Here is a 7,103-nt window from a genome sequence, read left to right on the forward strand (position 1 = left end):
ATGAACGAACAGATCAAATATCCAACAGAAAATATTCAAAATTTTCAAAGTGCTCGAAATATATTTGATTCGTAGCAATTATTTCTACAATTTGACCCGTAAAAAATGAACATTTCTACAATATTTCTATTTTCTATATATCTAAACTCTGGTGAGTATACTACTCGACAGTTTCAAAGGTGAATATACGGAATCAAAAATAGAACGACGATTGATTTTCTAACAATCTGGTTGTAGAAATGTACAGCCAAGAACTATATGGTATGGGTTGGAAATAAGTAAAATCGTTAACGTATTTTACCGTTAGGCTAGGGGTGTCTGACCTGCAACATGATAGTACTACTGTCAACTAGATATGCACAAAGCAACAGTCAAGCTTAATAGCTTTGTATCTGTAATATACAGTTGAGGATTTCCGATATCCTAGAAATTCGCTCTTCATTCGGTCAAATTAATTGTCCAAGAATGAGTTTATCGACAAGTGGATGTCTTTGTGTTCGGTTTTGTTAATTAAACTCAAACACTTTGAAATGCAATCCGACCAATCTATTTCAATGTTATTATGTAACAAGATGGTCTTTATTATCATCATTACGATTAATACAAGCTAATATTCTTGACTATTAATAATATCAAAAAATATTATTTATTAAATTTTTTTCTTCTTTTTATTTAAACCACATCTTTACTATATGTAATAAAATGTACAAAATTATTTTCTCTCATTCGTTTGCGTTGTGTTAAGAAAACAAATCTATTGATTTCTACTGTCAACATTACACTTTCTGATATTTTTTTTCCCCATGTTTTCTTTCATTACCTTCTTGCTCATGTCATACACTCAGTAACGCGGAAACTCATTAAAAAATAAGCTTCTAACAGCGAAAAAAAATTTACAAATTCATCGTGAAAGAAAAAAAGAATTTCAAGTCAACTTTCTGACTCTTGAAATGACGTCAGATGACCCTGAGGCCGATCTGCGAGAACTATTTCTGGCCACCAGAAATATCTACACGCTTTAACACATGTAAATCTGTATAGTTAAATCTCGAAATATACATACACTTGAAGACTGTACTTGTGGCATTCGTGTGTATATATTATGATACATAGATTGACATCTTCTAAGCTTGTTTATTCACACATACCTATCCTTACTCGTCTAGAGTTATGACGAAATCAAGCATCATTTCCGGTCTGTATATGGTCGTGATTGCAGCGTCATTTTTAAAGTTTAATTATTTATATTGAATATTTATTATTGGGTTGGAAGAAGAGAAATAAATTGAAATTCACTAGTGAAAATAAAAACTTAAAAATACATTTGATAAGTATTTACTGCTATCCCATTTCGTTGTAGCAAAAAAAAAGTGACGCAATTAAAGTCATACATTGTCCATCCACATAGGACAGAGTATTCTGCCCTTTTATTTTCATAAACTTTTTCTCCCTCTGTTATTTCTAAAAGATCGATCCATTGATCTGTTGGATCATCCCACGAAAAATCATTCGAATCAAGAGACGACTTACAAACAGTTCGAGCTCTGAAGGTGAAATGAACTATCAAAATAGAATTAAAAAAAGGAGACGACGCAGAAGATATAGTAGTATGAGGTTTCAACCTAACTGATTGGCCAATAATTGTATTTCCCTCGTGGGCTTCCTCAACGGCCAATATTACGTTTATGTATCGATCCAGTCTTCTCAAAATGACTTTTTTAATTTTTCTTATCGTATCATAAATTTCTCTGCAAGTGATAAAATTGAGTAAAGTTGGTCTCCGATAAATTTATTTTTAATAAATATTATACGATATAGTTAGAAAGATTACCCTATTGAGTATTACGTTAATAATGATGAAAATAAATTTTGATTAAAAAGCAGAAGAATATTGATTATGATAATCATGTTATTTTCATTTATTAAATTTATTGATTTTATCATTAATAAAATTTTTTTATTCTTATCTCCATCAAACTTTGATGGAAGAAAATTTTTAAAAAATTTTAGATTAGTTTAAATTATATTACAGCTTTTTTCATCGAAGTTACACGCTGTAGTAATTTTTTTATATATTTTTTTTTTTAGTAATTTACCTCACTGAAAAATATGGCAAGAATTTCATAAAACGATAAAGTAGTTGAAATTTCATGTTGTAAAATGTTTGAAGTAACAAATTTAATGGTTGAGTGTTATTCAATCACTTTGTAATCAGATGCCATACAAAAATTTTGCAACTGTAATAAAAGCAGATTGTTTTAACAGCTTAAAAATTTGTGAAAAAATCATGTTGCTGATTTTTTCATTGTATGAAAAAGAATTTTTTTTTCAATAAAATATTCAAGCAAACACGCTATAATCGTATTTTTTTATAATCAAATCATCAAGCCAATTATGCGTACTGCCAATTAACAGTAAATTGTCAAAAAGAGTCTTATATTTTATGAGCTTTTAGTCAGAATCAATTAAATATTTCAGATACTTTAATTGTTACAAGTCATTTAATAAATAAAGTTATAATAAAATAAAGCAAACACTCTCTGGACTCAATAACAACTTCAAGGAATGATTCAAGCATAAAATGTGTATATGCAGTCACACTTCACGTTCCAATCTTGTACGATAAACGAACGCTCGAGAATTTCAAGTTGCTAGGTGATGGAGTGCCCACAGTTTCATTTGCCTCTTGCTATGTTATTACTCGGATCACGTTAAGCTTATACCATCAAATTGGGGGCTTTGACTCATTAAGCACGTATGCAATACACTGATTCACATTACACTTCTTGTCTTAGCGAATAATATACTGGTATTTTTTAACAAATAAATTCACTAATTTCCAGACTTCTCCAAATATTCATTTGAAAAATGGAGTATCTCGAATAAATGTTTCAAATATTTTACTCTCTGATTTCATCCTTCTAAAAATAGTTGTGAATATCGAACACTAGTGAATAAACATAAAATTCCATCGTCATTCATAGCATGTATTTGGAAGACATGATTTGTGTTATTGCATCTGACCATGCGAATTACATGATGTTCTGTATGGTTTGATAGGTGGGAGACATGTTTCATGTTTCATTTACAACGGCTCTTGTATCTATTGATCGTTAAGTAAATAATTATAGTAAAAAGGGAAATAATCATTTTATTGAGAAATTTGAATAAAGTATTGCTGTTATATAACAAAAACTATCAATATTTTGTTGTTTTATTTTTATTATTGTTATTGTTGTATTATACTTTTTAATTACATATCTATTTTAATATCTGAAAAAGAGAGAAATCACTGCAATAGTTAGGCTAAAATAATACCCAACTGAGGTAGTAATAACACTTTTAGAGAAGTAAATTCGAGCTCGGGAAAAAAATGGTAATAAATAAAAAATGTTAGCAATAGGGTAGCTATAAGGTAGTACTAGCAAATGTTATTAATTACAAGCTTCTACGTTTATTAATAACTATTCAGTATTCACTAAAATTATAAAAAACTATCAATATTACAGCTATAAATTATAAAAAATAGAAAAAAAGTTTATTATCACTAAATAATATCGGTCATTTATAGGGAATATAACTCTCGTAAACCATTGTAAAAAATTAATAATCAATTAAAAAATATTGTTATTTGGTCGTAAATTATCAATGCTTGAATGATAAAAAATCGTATTTATTTTTATTAATATAATAAATCTAAAAAATATTTTCCATAAAAAAACAGAATGAAAGGTCCTAAAAAATGAGTTTGGACTAAATTTCAAAAGAGCATAATATTTTTAAATAAAATAATTTGTTTTATATATCACATCGTAATGATACATTAACTTGTAAATATTTCCTGAATACTACTCCAGAATGATTCCCAATCTGGTGAGAGAATTCAGGATAAAACAGAGCCAATTGTTTTCTCGCACGATTTCCTACCATCGAAATTACTGGAATGAAATTGAAAAAAAATCACTGATGCAAAAAAGAAGTAAAAATATACGATGGAAAATGGTAGAAATTTATTCGTCTTTAATGCTTGAAAAAAAATTGTGACAGTGTGTATAATTTAACACAGCATCTATAATTTATTAGCAAAAAAAAAAAGCATAATCCTTCCGAAAAAACTGATCTCTGACCTCGATTGTAAAATGAAGTATCGAGTGTACAGGTGGAAGGAAGGGAGAAATTATCGGCGGCCGCGATCTGTACCGATAATAATCCGATCAATATTGTTAATGAACTACTTGATTTCTACAGAATAATAAGAAAAGTTTCTGTTACTTGAACTGTTGTATATTCAAAGCTCTGCGTATTAAACATCATATAACACAAAGTGTGTTGATTTACCACAAAGACAACTTGATGGAATATTTTAAAGTATAATTAAAGAGGTTTCCTACTGATCTAAAACACACTTGAAAATTGATTTTTTTCTTTTCATTAAAATTTTTCCAAGTATTTCACATTCACATTCTATTGAATTCTCAATTAAACGTCTAGACACATCTTGCTATCAACTTACATCTTCAAGATCAATCAAAAAATATTTTAAACTTGAAAATCCAACTTGATAATAATCTCTTTAATAATTTAATCAAAAATGATCTAATGAGAATTAAGAATGGACTCTTAGAAAAATTGATATTAACTAATGTCGTCATAATTGCAAGATTCATCAATGACTTCATTAACGCTCATTAAAAAAAGATTAATAGTTTTTTTTTTTTTAATTTAGTAATCAAGATTTATTATTGGATAATTAATTTAATTGATAATTGAGTTTATGAGTAAATCAATAGTGTTTTCATTGATAGCATCTCTGGAAACCTACTTGATCATGAATTATAAATGAATACTCGTATTTGGAGGGTTTTCCTATGATGTTTTAGTAAAGTACATTATGAGCTCTTATATGTTTCAACTGCTTTGGTAAAACAATTTCCATGCATTACATGCACTAAATGTTGGTATGTTCATGATCTATCAGCAGTATACGATTGGATTCAATTTTCTAGTGCCTCAAGAAAAAATCAATATTCTCGGAAGTTTATTTGCGGGCTATTTGCCTGGTAAATGTCGACATAAGTCGTGCGACCAACGGTGGTTAAATTCAGATAAGGTCCATGTAAATATTGATTAAAACAAATCTGATTTAAACTTTATCAGTTCCTCTTGACATTTTATTTATCGTCTGCAAAAAATTCTCCTGCTTTTAGCAGACATTGTTTAACCAAGTTATAAAGTCGAAATATCAGAGATGAGATTATAGCTTGGAGACTCAAGAAGAAAGTCAGCACAAGTTGGCATCTGTTATTGCGTAACCACAACCACAGACCACGTAAAATTACAGCCCTGAGCAACCTCAGGACCCTACAACACTACAACACTTAAGCTCTTGGGGGCTGAAAAATAAACTGGGGATAAGGAAAAATAACATCAAACTCTTCTAAAAACTCTGAATATACCTACTCCGATGCTCTAGCTTACCACGTCCATTCATTCCCATTTTCTTTTTTTATATCTTTATTTTACTTTACTCCTATCATCTAAGACATATTCCTAAAGTTTCAATGAAGCGAAGAGAGTGCTTTCTTTTTTATTTAATCGATATTTTACAGATCATTTCATTTTTCATCAGTGACACTATTGATGGTGAATAGACTCATCAAGTGATTCTTGATGGAAAAATCACTAAAGATCAATTAGTTTTCAGGTAATTTATGGCAATCTGAACATATAGGTCACGTGGAAAACAATATTCTTTTCTCTTTTAGTTTATTATCAATAAATTAAATGTTTTAAATAAATTATTACACCAAAAATTCATTCAATGTGAAAATCGATCAGATTTTAATTGGAAGCTTATAATAAAGCGTAATTATTTAATGAAGAAATCAATAATTTATTATTGAATAAATGCATAATAAATATACTAGAGCTATTTTGGAAAAGTTAAATGAGAATTTTTATTTGTGAAGCATAATTATAAGGAAAATTAAAAATAAAACGAAGTTTACTTGAAAAGTTAAAATTTTTCTGGAATTTTTAAAACGCAGAACTTCTGTGAATGATGATCTAATTATAATCAATTTTGACGTATTTTAGAAGTTCATTGTTTACACTTTCAAAGCTTGTCTTTTAATTTTTTTATCATCACTCACTTTGTTGATATGAATAAAAAAAAAGAAATAACTTAATTTATTAGTTTTCAAATTCACATAATTATCATTTTTTTTCCACATTAAAGTTATATATTCTTAACTTTATTTTCCAGTAAAATATTTTCCAACTCTTCTTTATGTCTTCTAACCTTCATTTGCTTTTGAAAAAAAAGATATATCTAAATAGGTTTTTATCAAGTATAATTAGAAATGACAAAAACATGAAAAATAAGGAGCTTTAAAATTGAAAAGCTTGTTTTATTAAATACAACCATTTTAAAACGGTCATCTAGATTTTACCTCTTCCATTTTATTTCAGTGTATTTAAAAAGTCATGGACTTGACATGTGTACTTGTCACAGATTAAACATAAATAAACAATTCACTGCCTGTCCCAAAGCATAAAGCTATTGATTAACAAGTCAATATCTTTATTTGACTGAAGAGACGTTTAAGTTATTCCGTCTAATTGACGCTGGGAAAATTCTGTTAATTACAAACGTGCCCCGGACCTGAAATGCAATTTTAATGAAGGAGCATTCGAAAACTGTCTTGGAGTTTAGACACAATTGCCAACAATTGCAACCCAACTGTGAAGTTTGAAGTTACTTTGTCTGTTCTTAATTTGTTAAACAGTTACATTTTCAATGAATAAAACAGGAAATATATGATAATAAGTCCAGTATCTCATCAAAGATATCACCAACATCTTCTTTATCATTGGATCCTGTTATAGACTAGTTTATTAAAATAATTGAATGAAATTATTTGATGAATATTTGATATCATTGCAAAATTTCCTATTGGAAGTTTGGAATTGGAAGCTTTTTCTCTGGATAAAATATTATCCTGACAGAAAACTCCAGCATGAATGCAGGACATATAGAAGTCGGTGTCTGTCCAGCGACTAGGAGGCGCCATTCCAGCCATGAATCTCGTTTTCTGACTCTT

Source organism: Chelonus insularis, unplaced genomic scaffold, assembly GCF_013357705.1.
Source record: "Chelonus insularis isolate UGA/USDA-ARS -01 unplaced genomic scaffold, ASM1335770v1 contig_352_pilon, whole genome shotgun sequence".
Classification (NCBI taxonomy): domain Eukaryota; kingdom Metazoa; phylum Arthropoda; class Insecta; order Hymenoptera; family Braconidae; genus Chelonus; species Chelonus insularis.